Raw genomic sequence first — 16860 nt, 5'->3', positions numbered from 1 at the left:
TAAAAAGGGTTTATCATGTTATTACATATTTACTTTATTTTATAAGTATAAAGCTACTTATTGACTGTTAGGACTACCCTTTCAAAAAACAAACGAAAATCAACTTTAAGCTGCCGATTGAGGAAAATATGGCTGAAAAAAAATTGCCCCCCCCCCCATTTGACAAAAGTTGGATCCGCCGGGAGGGAGGCAGGGCGCACGTGCACCCCAAAAATGAAATAAAAAACAGGGAAATGCATATTTTTCCAAAAATGGGAAAGATCTTTTTTCAAAAATAAATATGCTGTTTTTCATGTTTTCGAAATAAAATACTTTTTTTAAAGTAAAGTTTTCAGGCTGGAATATTGCAAATTTTCAGCTTGCGCTTCGCACTCTTAGTTATTCGATTGGTGAAATATGTATCTTAAATAGGTCACTAAATTCTTTAAGATTCCTTTTCTGGTCAGTATGTTTAAGCTCGCGTTTTGCGCTCGTGTTAATTCTTTAGTTAGATGTACTGTGACAGCAGAAATCTGCTCGGATTTTCAAAAACTTATTTCCATTTTGATTGAAATTCCCTAAAGTTTTAGCTTGTGATTCACGCTCGCAACACCTCGCAATAATGCCATTTAAAGAATAATTGACCCCCAAAACTAGTTTTTATAACTTCACCTTTGATTTTTTTCACCAAGCCGCTCACTCATTATACTCTCTCCCGAAAAATAAAGGCTAAATATACATTTTGCCACAATAAGAAGTAATTTCAAAAAAGTTTTTTTGATAATCTTAAGGTGAAAATATCACCAAAGTGCCCATTTTGACGTATGAGTTTCATTTTTTGGCTTTACCCCCCAAACGAAAATTCGTTTGGCCGCCCTTGCCTTCCGTCCTCATAACAATTGAACGGCAAGTGTCCACCACCCCCCCCCCTTGCCTATGCCTCTGCTTTCCCGGTTTTCGTTTTTCGGATTAACGAACCTTATTTTGTTTTCGGATTAACGAACCTTATTTTGTTTTCGGATTAACGAACCTTATTTCGTTTTCGGATTAACGAACCTTCGGAAAAACGAACCTTATTTCGTTTTCGGATTATCGAACCTTCGGAAAAACGAACCTTATTTCGTTTTCGGATTAACGAACCTTCGGAACAACGAACCCTATTTCGTTTTCGGATTATCGAACCTTCGGAACAACGAACCTTATTTCGTTTTCGGATTATCGAACCTTCGGAATAACGAACCGTCGGAATAACGCCACAAATGTTCGGATTAACGAACCCTTTTTCGTTTTCGGATTAACGAACATCGAGGTATAGGCAATTTACGTGTTTCGGAATTACGAACCTTCGGAATAAAGAACCTTCGGAATTACGAAGTCTAACCAATAAAGGAGGGGCATGCAAAGCTGAAAAAAACTTTATCAGCAGGGGCAATAATTTTCACTGCAATGTCAATACACTGTTAAAAAAACCGTGATTTTACAGAAAATAAACAGAAGATTTTGTAGAAAGCAATAACAGAATCATTCTGTAAATTCATAAAACAAGAATTTTTCTGCAATTTAACAGAAGAGGTCTGTTTAAAAGGGGGAAAAGGGTGTTTTATTCAAGGAAATTTGTAAGATTCCATACATCAAATACCAATTTCCTGTAGGATTACGCAATTCGGTAAGATTACAGCTGTTCTCGAGACTCTGCTGCAGGAACTTCTATTATTATAAGGATAAATTTTCTAACAGTGTAGTACTATTAGATATCCTAAAAAAAAAATCCTGAATACATATAATTAAAATGAAATTAAACTTCTCCCAGGAAGTGCCCCTGTATACTATTACAGCCCTTGACAAGTATATTCTCAAGAGGTTCAATAATTCCTTCTTTTCCCTTGTAGAGTCGGTTCGGGTGTGAATGTGTCTGGAAAAAAATGATAAGTAAAAAAATAAGGATCATTAGTAAAAATTGTAGAGTGAACAGAACATATTAAAAAAAATAACAAGCAAAAACAAAGATTGATCTGGTATTGGAAAATAAAAGGAAATTAATTCACACCGCCCCCCCCCCCGCTTCAACATTTTTTTGTTGTTTGCTTAGACTGCTTACAACTTTATAAATTTACCTGATACACCATATCTGGACCTTTCAAAACTTTTTGGCTCCATTATCATGATTACGACACTGTTCAAGTATTATTTATTTGAAATGCTAAGACTATAAGGTGAAATGAAATTATATAAAGAACAAAAAATATTTCACAAAGTATAAAACCATAATGATGTAGGTCATGTTGAAATTAGACCCTGGACTGGACTCAAAAGTCGATCAAGTGTAGTGTAGACCAAGTGTAAATTAGACAAAGTGTAGACAGGGTGACCAGACGTCCCGTATTTCCCGGGATTGTCCCGTATTCTTCTCTTTTGTCCCGGCGTCCCGACAAACCCATCCCAGGACGCCTATTTGTCCCGTATTTCAGAATATTGAACAAAATGTAGTTAATACCTTTAAAAGTGACAAATTTTCATTAAATAACCAATAGATGACGAAAAAGAGACAACAATTAAATCGATAACTCTAAACTTTTGCAAGTTCTGCTGTGACCCAATGTATTGTGTGGCAGGCTATTAGCTAGAGGTAGGCATGTAGGATAGGATCAATGGTGCAAACAATCTCACATGATAAAAAAGTTTTTCCACCAAAATAATCACAAAATCAGCGGGAAATTCTAATAATTATATTATTGATTCTCAGATTAATGATTTGGAGATGTAATTGGAGGAACAACTTCTTTACTTTTCATAGATCTAGTTGTTTCAGCTTTCGTTTTGAGTCTTGGTGTGTACGATGCCGCGATGTTTCATCTCTTTTTTAAGTTTTACAATATGTTTCGCTTTGAAATTTTATTCATTTCTAAAACCTTTTACTTTTTGAAATTTGTAAAACACGTTTAAAAAACGCAAAATAACATCATGATTTTTATTAGATGATTGGATTTTTTTTGTTTGCTTGAAGTTTGAACTTTTTTCCTTTTTCTTTCTTTTCTACCATATCCTTCCTTTTTTATCTTTCTGTTCACTTTTCTTTGTTTACTTCCTTCTCTTTCTTTCCTTCTTTATCAAATTCCCTTTTTATATTTTTTTTGTTTTAAGTTTGAACTTTTTTCCTTTTTCTTTCTTTTCCACCATATCCTTCCTTTTTTCTCTCTCTCTCTGTTCACTTTTCTTTCTTGACTTCTTTCTCTTATTTTCCTTCTTTATCAATTTCCTTTTTTATTTCCCTTTTTCCTTAAATTACTTTGGCTTCCTTCTCTCTCCCTCTCCTGTTTCTTTTCGTTCTTTCTCTCCTTCCATTATTTTCGCTTATTTCGTTCTCTCCTCCCTTCATTCTTCCCTCCCTCTTTTTCTTCCTTTTATTTTTGTCCTAATTCTTTTCCCTTATTCCTTTTTTTCTTTCTTTTTTTCTTTCTTTCTTTCTTTCTTTTTTTCTTTCTTTCTTTCCATTCCTTCTTTCCTCCCTCCCTTTCTGTTTTCTTCTTCCTCTCAAAGAATGAATGAAACATATTTCTTTCCTTCATTCTTTCTTTCCTCGTCCTTTTTCTTACTGTTCCCTTAATTCTCTCCTTTATCTTGTCTTTCACACATTTATTCATCTTATCTTCCTTTCTTTCCATATTCATTTCAAAGAATGACAGAAACCTCTTTTTCTCTTTTATTCTTTCTTTCTGGTATATTTTCTGTCTTCCTTCAATTTCTTTCCTTCTCAATTCATCTCTTTTTTTTCTCTAGTTCATTCCTTCGTTCACCCTCCCTTCTAATTCTTTATATATTTCACAAGTCTACCAGTGTGTGTGGGCTTATTTGTTGATCTTTAATTGTTTGTCAATTGTCCCGTATTTCATTTTGTGAAATCTGGTGATCTGATGGGCGCGCGCATTTAGCGAGCACATCATGATCGTTTAAACTATCGATAGTAAGGAGAGTGCATAACACAGGTACCGCGATGTCTATGGCCTTTTCGACCCATGTTGGTGCTAGGAACTTGCGCTTTTTATAGTTTAAATGAATTTTACGTAAGTTTTAAGTAGTTTCACATGATAAATTATATATCAAAGAATATTTTGATATCATTCTTGGGGACAACAAACACATTTTGAAATTCTTATTGTCCTACCTAACTTAGGCTTAATTTATACGTTAATCATTGTCAAGCTTGGGGAAAGTGAAAAAAAATTTTAACCCCCCTTTTTTTGAAAAAAATGCTGGGGTAAACTTTTGAGTTATGTCCTCAGATCTGACTGGCACAAAAAAGGAAAAGGTTGTGCTTACTTAGGATTAAAATTGGGTGGCATAAGCCGTTACAAAATCATTAAATGCTTATGTTTTATTTCAATTGGCTAACAATTCCAAACACAGAGGAGTTTGTCTTCGCCTCATTTCATTGACAGCGTGCATTTCTGCGCAAACCGGTTTCTGCGAGCTTTAAAAAATGGACAGTGCTTACTGAGGTGTAACATTCTGTCAAAATGTTTACTTTCATTTGATAGATGAGACCCAAACTCAAGAAGTATGTGCAAAAAATAAAATATCCCCAAGTTGTATAGTTTTCAATTCCCAGGACTTTTTCAAATTGTAAATGTTTCATTGATACACACTGTAGAGGGCGTCAAATACCCGAAACTGTCTCTAATTTATGTCCATGCTTACAAACTGTATGCAACAATTATTGGAAGAATCAATCTGTTTAATTTCGATGAAAGAGCTTAATGGATCAGATATAAAAGAATGAAGCAAATATTCTCAACACTTTTTACATTGTAAAAAACCAATTGCTGGAGTCATGATAGAAAAGCCTTGTACAAATTCAACCAAAAACTTTAACATGTTTAATGTTTTTTCTACGACTTTAAATGAAATCAAAATAATCAAACGCATTAAATTGATGAATGTTCGGTGTGATTTCCGAATATTTTGAATGGTAATTTTAGTTTCAAAAGGTCTGTATTCATATTAACTTTAAACGCGCTACTTCGTACACAATCAACTGTTTAATATCCCCTTAGATATAAATGAGGAAAAAAGGTTTCTGGCATATCTATATATTTTCTTCCCAAATATTTAGGGTAAAGAATCAAGTGGCACACTTCTTTGATGAGGAAAAACAAACAAATCTTTAAGATGTTGAAATCCAGAATGTATCCGTAGAAAAAATAATGTAGAAAATAAAAATCAGTAATAAAACTTCGCCCATGCAGCACATTTTTCGATAAAACATGTTACATTTCGTCTCTGGATACCATTTCTATTTTACTTTAATTGTTTATTGAAACGAACCCAAAATGTAGGAACCGTTGCTCATAATCTTCAGTTATAAGGACATAAAATATCAAAGATTTTTAGCTCGCGCTTCGCGCTCGCTTTATATATAAGATCACGTGAGATTTACCTTATATTGTTTATAGCAATATAAACTAACATATACTTAAAACTTCAGTCTTTAGTTAGGACTACCCCCTGAAAAACTAACAAAAAAAGCCAAATTGTAGCGGCCAATCGAGAAAAATGTTGATCAAAATATTTTTCGCCCCCCCCCCCCATTGGCGAAAGCTGGCTCCGTCCCTGTCCCTTTTCCTCTGTTGAAAAGTGTGCATATATGTACCCCTCTGATATTGTTTTATAAAACAAGGACAATTCAAACAATGACAAACGTGTCCCTCTAGTAATGTGCATAATGCTTTAATACTTCATTGAAATAGTAAACTATGAACATGGAAGTACCATTCGAATTGTTTCATCAAATCTATTTGGAGTCTGTATCTTTTTGGGTTTAAAAAGCAATTTGAACATGTTTGTACGTTGAAATGAAATCGATATTTATTGACATGAAAACAAACTGACCGATTAGGGTAACCTGTTTAATCGGATCATTCATTGTCGTCGTACTTAGCGCTGAATGCAATATATTAGATAAAGCAAACTCAGACAAAGAGCACAATTTGAGTATATAACCAGACCGGGAATGACGAAGCCTGCATTATATTTGATGAAACAGTTTGAGGCATGTCTTCAATGAATATGCAATAAACATGACGCGTATGCTCATGTCAAATCCTCACTTAACATTTTTTGTTGTTTGAAATTACGTTTTTGAAAATAATGTTAACCGCGAAAGGACAATTGTTTTTTAACAACACTTCAGTAATCGTGAGATGAATATTATTGCAACTGATTTTGTTACAAGGGAGACATATGCAACATCAACGTGCTTTTGTTTGTTTTTGTTTTTAATCTTTTCCACTACCTTTGTTCATCTTTCTGGCCCAATCCTCTCTTTGTATCTTCTTTTAATTAGCCTTTCCCTTTACTCACCTTTTCTCTGTCTGCCTCTCTTTGTCGTCTCTTTCGTTTCCCATCTCTTCTTTTCTTTTACTTTCCATTTAGGTACCATGTGCCTCTTTGTCTTGGTTATACAACATTTTTGCGTAATAACATGTAAATGTTGAATCCAAAGATGATTTTTCCCCCAACAATTCATTTCCTTGTATTTTGATATGAAGTACTAGTAATTGTATTCAAAATTATATCATTTCATGTTTGTACTGGAAGTATTATTCTGTCTTTGTAGATTGGACACAGGTTTATTTTTAATTCCGCCTTTGGCTGCGAGGCATGTTTTAATAAACCATTTTTGAATTGAATTGAATCCACATGTTTCAATTTTGAATTGATTGGATATCATGTTATGTCAAAGGAAAGCTGGGAACTGAAGTCATCAGCACAACTATTGCATACTGCATTCATGGCAGCGTGCTTTTGACCGTTTTCACAAAATAAAGCTTAATTATGAATTTCAACCATATTTCTTTATATTAATAAGATATAAAGGGCAAATTCACAGCCTTCGATCACATAAGCAAATACAGCATGAATAAAACAATAATTTTCCTTTCATTTATAGTTGTTAGAGGCTTTAGAGCAAATTACTGTGATTTTCATAACATTATGTGAACGACCAAGAGTTATTTCCAATGATTCGATGATCCATGTTTGTTCTTTAATCGAATGTAGAATAGAGTTCAATGGTTTAGTCAGACCCTTGTTTGATGACGTATTTTTTATTTCAAAATTATGTCACTATTATTCCAGATTGAGCGTCTTAATATCAATGACATTAAGCTCAGTCAACGTCAGTCTGCATCCCGTAATCTGGCTCAGTTCATTTGTAAGATGCCTCATCTCAGGGAACTTCATCTCGGGGATACACATGGAACCACCAGTCCTTCACTTCATGACAAGTTCTATTCAACGTTATCATCCTTAGTATTGTCTGCCAAGGTATATTTTCAGTTTCTTATTTTCGTTCTCTTCATGTTTCATAGCATTTTCTTCCAATTAGTGCAGTATGAAGTGATGAGGATATTCACATTCTCAAACTGAAATTTGTCTAATGTTTTATACCAGAGGAATGATATATTATTATAGTTTCATCATTGTGTAAAGGCATAAAGCGTTTTGCCCAATTTGTATTATTTTTATATTCTGTTGAACATTCTTTTCTATTACCATGATTTCATTTTAACAGTTTAAAATTTTAATTTTAATCCGGTAGTTATTCCAGGAAACCGAGATAAGCAGACTTTGCTTCAAAGTTGATTTCCTTTTCTTTTTGTCTCACCTGCATAGTAGAGTGAGGCTATAGGCGCCACTTTTTCCGATGGCGGCGGCGTCAATACCAAGTCTTAACCTGAGGTTAATTGTTTTTTTCAAATGACAGCATAACTTAGAAAATATATAGACTTAGTTCATGAAACTTATACATAAGGTTAATCAAGTATCACTGAACATCTTGCATGGGTTTCACGCCACATGATCAAGGCCACAGGTCATTTAGGGTCAATGAACTTTGGCCGAATTTGGGCTATCTGTTGAATTACCATAACTTTGAAAGTTTATGGATCTGATTCATGAAACTTAGACATAATAATAATCAATTATCACTGAACATCCCGTGCGAGTTTCAGGTCACATGATTAAGGTCAAAGGTCATTTAACTTTGGCCACGTTAGAGGTATTTGATGAATTACCATCATATCTCTTTAAGTGTATTGGTCAACTTTATAAAACGTGGAAATAAGAGTAACCAATTATCACTGAACATCTTGTGTGAGTTATAGTTATCAAAAATCAGCACTGCTGCTATATTAAATCACGTGATGCAGGTGAGACGGCCAGAGGCATTCCACTTGTTTGTTCTTTATATTTTACTTAAGTTTGTATTTCAATTTGTTTTTGAATTGAAATAGCAGCAAAATGAATTCAATCAATCTATAATGATATTCTTGATTTTTCCTTCTCATAGTCCTTGTAGTCACACACTCCTGTCCGCTATTTATACTTAATCCCTCTTTCCTGGGACGTACTGTACATTAAATTTTCTCTCCTGATTAATTAAAGACCATTATAATTTTTATTTCAGATATGTCATAGGTCAGAAGGTAGTGGGTTATTTGAGTGTTTATTGAAATGAACCATTATTTGTTACTCTTTTCCCTTGTCCAGAAGGACGTAAATAATAATAGAACAAATAACGACAGACGCATCCGTCTAGTAATGTACATAATGTCTAAAATATTACGTTCAAATGATAAACTATGAACCTATAGGTGCCATTCGAACGTTAATTGTTTCATCAAATATATTCGGAGGCTGTTTCTTCTAATTTAAAACAAGGGATTTGAATATCCTTGTACCTTCAAATTTAATCGAAATTTAAATGAATATGACATATAACCTAAGTGGCTCACAATAAAGGTAACCTGTATGTTCTATTCCTTTATTAAGGCCTTGTTTCATGCTGAACGCAATATAATTTGAATTGATAAAGCAAACTCAGAGAAATGACATGTTGATAATTTGATCTAAACTACATGGAATAACGAAGATTGCATTACATTTGGTGAAGCAGTTTAATACATGTCTTCATGAATATGCAATGACCATGATGAAGACGCTTATGATGACATTTCAATATCATTTTTGTATCGTATGAAATTACATTAATTCAAGCATTGTCAACAGTGAATGAACAAAAATAAGATTTTTATTGCAACACTGTTGTATTTTTCCAACTAGTTTCGTTGCAAGTGAGACATACCATATCCACATTTTTTATTTTGTATTGATAGGATTTCATATCATAACAAACGAAAGCCGGGAACTGAAATCATCAGCACAACAATTGCATACTGTTTTCATGACAGCGTAATTGACTGTTTTCGCAAAATAATAATAATTTTTGAAATTCAATAATTAAATTATACATCAGATATTTCTGGAATTTACAGTTTTTGGTCGTTGAATTTCACATAATTTAGATATAATTATTTCACCCCGGGTACCATTTAAACTGTAAGAAAATATATATTTACACTGGCAAAGGCATAGAGAAGATGACACAAAGGTAGAAAGGATGGTATCTTAATAGTTTCCAGCTGATATAGAAATATGAATATAAATATATTGAAAAACATAAGCGATTTGTAAGAAGGCAGTATATAGGCCGACATATCCATTATTTTTTTTACGAGATGAAATGACCTTAGATGTCTTTTTCAATGTCTTTTTAGAAATTTCAAATGTTGCATAACGAATACATGATACCCGGATCACCTTGCCTATTTAATGAATGATGAATCTTCACGTAACACCGACCAGGTTTTTTCATTAAAGGAAATATGGCAAATTAACAGCCTTTGATTAGATAAACATTATCATGATTAAGAATAATTATTTTTCCATTCATCGTTGTTAGAGCTAATTACTGTGATTTTCATAACATTTTTCGATCGACGAAGAATAATTCACAATAAGTCGATGATCCAGGTTTGTTCATTTAACCGAATTTAGAATAGAGTTCAATGGGTTAGTCAGACCCTTGTTTGATGACGTATTTTTATTTCAACATTATGTCACTATTATTCCAGATTGAGCGTCTTGATATCAAGTACATTGATCTCAGTCAACGTCAGTCTGCATCACATCATCTGGCTCAGTTCATTTGTATGATGCCTAATCTCAGGGAACTTCATCTCGGGTATAGATATGGAAACACCAGTCCTTTACTTCATGACAAGTTCTATTCAACGTTATCATCCTTAGCATTGTCTGCAAAGGTATATTTTCAGTTTCTTATTGTCGTTCTCTTCATGTTTCATAGCATTTTCTTCCAATTAGTGCAGTATGAAGTGATAAGGACATTCACTATTCAAACTGAAATTTGTCTAATGTTTTATACCCGAGAAATGATATATTATTATAGTTTCATCATTGTGTATAGGCATAAAGCATTTTGCCCAATTTGTATTATTTTTTATTCTGTTGAACATTCTTTTCTATTACCATGATTTCATTTTGACAGTTTAAAATTACATTTTAATCCGGTAGTTATTCCAGGAAACCGACATAAACAGACTTTGCTTCAAAGTTGATTTCCTTTTCTTTTTGTCTCACCTGCATAGTAGAGTGAGGCTATATAGGGGCCGCTTTTCCGACGGCGGCGGCGTCAATACCAAGTCTTAACCTGAGGATAAGTTTTTTGAAATGACAGCATAACTTAGAAAGTATATGGACCTAGTTCATGAAACTTAAATATAGAATTAATCAAGTATTACCCAACATCCTGCCTGAATGTCATGTCACATGACTAAGGTCAAAGGTCATTTAGGGTCAATGAACTTAGACCATGTTTGGGGAATCAACATCAAAATCTTAACCTAAGGTTAAGTTTTTGAAATGTCATCATAACTTAGAAAATATATAGACTTAGTTCATGAAACTTATACATACGGTTAATCAAGTATCACTGAACATCCTGCATGGGTTTCACGCCACATGACCAAGGCCACAGGTCATTTAGGGTCAATGAACTTTGGCCGAATCGGGGCTATCTGTTGAATTACCATAACTTTGAACGTTTATGGATCTGAATCATGAAACTTGGAAATAATAATAATCAAGTATCACTGAACATCCCGTGCGAGTTTCAGGTCACCTGCTCAAGGTCAAAGGTCATTTAAGGTCAATGACCTTTGGCCACGTTAGGGGTATTTGTTGAATTGCCATCATATCTCTATAAGTGTATTGGTCAACTTTATAAAACGTGGAAATAAGAGTAACCAATTATCACTGAACATCTTGTGTGAGTTATAGTAGTTATCAAAAATCAGCACTGCTGCTATATTAAATCACGTGATGCAGGTGAGACGGCCAGAGGCATTCCACTTGTTTGTTCTTTATATTTTACTTAAGTTTGTATTTCAATTTGTGTTTGAATTGAAATAGCAGCAAAATGAATTCAATCAATCTATAATGATATTCTTGATTTCTCCTTCTTATAGTCCTTATAGTCACACACTCCAGTCCGCTAATTATACTTAATCCCTCTTTCCTGGGACGTACTGTACTTTACATTTTCTCTCCTGAATAATTAAAGACCATTATAATTTTTGTTTCAGATATGTCATAGGTCAGGAGGTAGAGGGTTATTTGATTGTTTATTGAAATGAACCATTATTTGTTACTCTTTTCCCTTGTTCACAAGTACGTAAATAATAATAGAACAAATAACGACAGACGCATCCGTCTAGTAATGTACATAATGTCTAAAATATTACGTTCAAATAATAAACTATGAACCTATAGGTGCCATTCGAATGTTAATTGTTTCATCAAATATATTCGGAGGCTGTTTCTTCTAATTTAAAACAAACGATTTGAATATTCTTGTACCTTCAAATTTAATCGAAATTTAAATGAATATGACATATAACCTAAGTGGCTCACAATAAAGGTAACCTGTATGTTCTATTCCTTTATTAAGGCCTTGTTTCATGCTGAACGCAATATAATTTGAATTGATAAAGCAAACTCAGAGAAATAACATGTTGATAATTTGATCTAAACTACATGGAATAACGAAGATTGCATTACATTTGGTGAAGCAGTTTAATACATGTCTTCATGAATATGCAATGACCATGATGAAGACGCTTATGATGACATTTCAATATCATTTTTGTATTGTATGAAATTACATTAATTCAAGCATTGTCAAAAGTGAATGAAGAAAAATAAGATTTTCATTACAACACTGTTGTATTTTTCTGACTAGTTTCGTTGCAAGTGAGACATACCATATCCACATTTTTTATTTTGTATTGATAGGATTTCATATCATAACAAACGAAAGCCGGGAACTGAAATCATCAGCACAACAATTGCATACTGTTTTCATGACAGCGTAATTGACTGTTTTTGCAAAATAATAATAATTTTTGAAATTCAATAATTAAATTATACATCAGACATTGCTGGAATTTACAGTTTTTGGTCGTTGAATTTCACATAATTTAGATATAATTATTTCATCCCGGGGTACCATTTAAACTGCAAGGAAATATATTTACACTGGCAAAGGCATAGAGAAGATGACACAAAGGTAGAAAGGATGGTATCTTAATAGTTTCCAGCTGATATAGAAATATGAATATAAATATATTGAAAAACATCAGCGATTTGTAAGAAGGCAGTATATAGGCCGACATATTTTTTATATCCATTATTTTTTTACGAGATGAAATGACCTTAGATGTCTTTTTCAATGTCTTTTTAGAAATTTCAAATGTTGCATAACGAATACATGATACCCGGATCACCATGCCTATTTAATGAATGATGAATCTTCACGAAACACCGACCAGGTTTTTTCATTAAACAAAATATGGCAAATTAACAGCCTTTGATTAGATAAACATTATCATGATTAAGAATAATTATATTTCCATTCATCGTTGTTAGAGCTAATTATTGTGGTTTTCATAACATTTTGTGATCGATGAAGAATAATTCACAATAAGTCGATGATCCAGGTTTGTTCATTTAACCGAATGTAGAATTGAGTTCAATGGGTTAGTCAGACCCTTGTTTGATGACGTATTTTTATTTCAACATTATGTCACTATTATTCCAGATTGAGCGTCTTGATATCAAGTGCATTGATCTCAGTCAACGTCAGTCCGCATCACGTGATCTGGCTCAGTTCATTTGTAAGATGCCTAATCTCAGGGAACTTCATCTCGGGGATAGATATGGAACCACCAGTCCTTCACTTCATGACAAGTTCTATTCAACGTTATCATCCTTAGCATTGTCTGCAAAGGTATATTTTCAGTTTCTTATTGTCGTTCTCTTCATGTTTCATAGCATTTTCTTCCAATTAGTGCAGTATGAAGTGATAAGGACATTCACTATTCAAACTGAAATTTGTCTAATGTTTTATACCAGAGGAATGATATATTATTATAGTTTCATCATTGTGTATAGGCATAAAGCGTTTTGCCCAATTTGTATTATTTTTTTATTCTGTTGAACATTCTTTTCTATTACCATGATTTCATTTTGACAGTTTAAAATTATATTTTCATCCGGTAGTTATTCCAGGAAACCGAGATAAGCAGACTTTGCTTCAAAGTTGATTTCCTTTTCTTTTTGTCTCACCTGCATAGTAGAGTGAGGCTATAGGGGCCGCTTTTCCGACGGCGGCGGCGTCAATACCAAGTCTTAACCTGAGGTTAAGTTTTTTTAAATGACAGCATAACTTAGAAAGTATATGGACCTAGTTCATGAAACTTGGTTATAGAGTTAATCAAGTATTACCCAACATCCTGCCTGAATGTCATGTCACATGACTAAGGTCAAAGGTCATTTAGGGTCAATGAACTTAGACCATGTTTGGGGAATCAACATCAAAATCTTAACCTAAGGTTAAGTTTTTGAAATGTCATCATAACTTAGAAAATATATAGACTTAGTTCATGAAACTTATACATACGGTTAATCAAGTATCACTAAACATCTTGCATGGGTTTCACGCCACATGACCAAGGCCAAAGGTCATTTAGGGTCAATGAACTTTGGCCGAATTGGGGGTATCTGTTGAATTGCCATCATATCTCTATAAGTGTATTGGTCAACTTTATAAAACGTGGAAATAAGAGTAACCAATTATCACTGAACATCTTGTGTGAGTTATAGTAGTTATCAAAAATCAGCACTGCTGCTATATTAAATCACGTGATGCAGGTGAGACGGCCAGAGGCATTCCACTTATTTGTTCTTTATATTTTACTTAAGTTTGTATTTCAATTTGTGTTTGAATTGAAATAGCAGCAAAATGAATTCAATCAATCTATAATGATATTCTTGATTTCACCTTCTTATAGTCCATATAGTCACACACTCCAGTCCGCTAATTATACTTAATCCCTCTTTCCTGGGACGTACTGTACTTTCCATTTTCTCTCCTGAATAATTAAAGACCATTATAATATTGGTTTCAGATATGTCATAGGTCAGAAGGTAGTGGGTTATTTGATTTTTATTGAAATGAACCATTATTTGTTACTCTTTTCCCTTGTTCACAAGTACGTAAATAATAATAGAACAAATAACGACAGACGCATCCGTCTAGTAATGTACATAATGTCTAAAATATTACGTTCAAATAATAAAATATGAACCTATAGGTGCCATTCGAATGTTAATTGTTTCATCAAATATATTCGGAGGCTGTTTCTTCTAATTTAAAACAAACGATTTGAATATCCTTGTACCTTCAAATTTAATCGAAATTTAAATGAATATGACATAAATAGCCTAAGTTGCTCACAATAAAGGTAACCTGTATGTTCTATTCCTTTATTAAGGCCTTGTTTCATGCTGAACGCAATATAATTTGAATTGATAAAGCAAACTCAGAGAAATAACATGTTGATAATTTGATCTAAACTACATGGAATAACGAAGATTGCTTTACATTTGGTGAAGCAGTTTAATACATGTCTTCATGAATATGCAATGACCATGATGAAGACGCTTATGATGACATTTCAATATCATTTTTGTATTGTATGAAATTACATTAATTCAAGCATTGTCAACAGTGAATGAACAAAAATAAGATTTTTATTACAACACTGCTGTATTTTTCGGACTGGTTTCGTTGCAAGTGAGACATACCATATCCAAATGTTTAATTTTGTATTGATATCATAACAAAAGAAAGCCGGGAACTGAAATCATCAGCACAACAATTGCATACTGTCTTCCTGACAGCGTAATTGACTGTTTTCGTAAAATAATTATTGAAATTCAATAATTAAACTATACATCAGATATTGCCGGAATTTACAGTTTTTGGTCGTTGAATTTCACATTATTTAGATATAATTATTATTTTTTTTCAATTCAATTCATCTTTATTTCACAAGCCAATTAAAAAGGCTCTTTTTAAAAACAACATACATACAGTATAAACAGTTCAAAGATAAAAATATAACAATGAAAAGTGGCTCATCGCAGGATATATAAATGTTCCATAAGGCATTGTGGTAAAATACAATACATGTTGACTAATTATTAAAATATAAGGACGTGTTCAGAAAATAAAGGCTTGTGAGGCACACCTAAAAAGGCCTAGAGGCCTGCAGGCAAGGTAGCCTGAATAGGAAAAATTAGCTATTAATAAAAGAAGAGAACACATAGTTGGAGCAGGAAGCTTAGAAAAAAAAGAAGAAGAAAGGGGGTACAAAACAAGAGAAGAGATAAGAGAAGGGGTAGATGTGGAAAGAAATAAGAAAAGAAAGAAAAGAGGAAAAGTGAAAAAAAAAGAGCTCCAAAATAGGGAAGATGAGCAGGAGAGATTGGATAGAGATATGCAAGTATATAGAGTAGACATTCCTTTAGACCAGACAAACCCAGCACAAAAACAAAAATACCTTGATGTAATGTACCTATGCTATTATTCGATGTGAGCTTGTAGAAAAGACTTGTAATATTTTTTGAAAGTATTTAATGAAGGTGAGTTCTTTAAGTACGATGGCGTATTATTCCACAGCTTTGAACCATTCACTGTGATCGAATTTGAAGAAAGTACGTTGGATTTCATGAATGGGGTGCGGATATGTTTGTTATGTCTTGTGTAGTAAGAATGAAGGGAGTCTGCAGTGGAGAACATGTTGTCAAAATATGGGGGAGAATTTGCTTGTGGTATTTATACATGAATAAAGCCGTTTGGTATTTAACAATGTCTGGAAGTCGTAGGATATTCAATTGCTTATATAGAGGGGGTGTGTGAGCACGGAAATCTGCATGCGCGAGGATGCGAATGACCTTCTTTTGGAGGATCAGTGTACGGTTCAAAGCTGTGGGAGATGCTCTGCCCCATAATATGTTACCATAATTTAAGTATGGCAAAAACAAAGTATTATACAGTACATGAAGTGTTTTTAAAGGTAATACATGCGACAATTTATAGATTATACCACAATTTCTTGACAAGATTTGATTAAGACTGTCTATGTGACTTTTCCAATTTAAGTTTTGGTCAATAATCACACCAAGAAATTTAATACAATTGACTCTCTCAATAGTGTTCGAATTAAGAGTTATATCATTATTTTTTATCAATTGTTGATGAAAGCCAAAATTCATGAATTTTGTTTTTTGAACATTAATAGAGAGTTTGTTAGCTTGAAGCCATTCTAATAAATTGGCAAGATTATTGTTAATATCCTCTGTGAGTTTTGCAGAATCTTTGTTACTAAATATTAAGTTTGTGTCATCTGCATATTAAACAGTGTCACAATGTGTTAAGGAATTATTAATATCGTTCACGTATAAAAGAAAAACAATGGGCCAAGAATTGACCCTTGCGGAATTCCGCACTTAACAGATAACAGAGGGGAGGAATAAGTATCGACACAAGTGAATTGTCTCCGCCCTTTAAGATAACTTTCTATAAGATCCAGGGCGGTACCTCGAATACCATAGTAATAC

Source organism: Lytechinus variegatus, chromosome 4 (genome assembly GCF_018143015.1).
Source record: "Lytechinus variegatus isolate NC3 chromosome 4, Lvar_3.0, whole genome shotgun sequence".
Lineage (NCBI taxonomy): Eukaryota > Metazoa > Echinodermata > Echinoidea > Temnopleuroida > Toxopneustidae > Lytechinus > Lytechinus variegatus.
The sequence above is the reverse complement of the archived record's forward strand: the minus strand, read 5'-3'. Positions refer to the sequence as shown.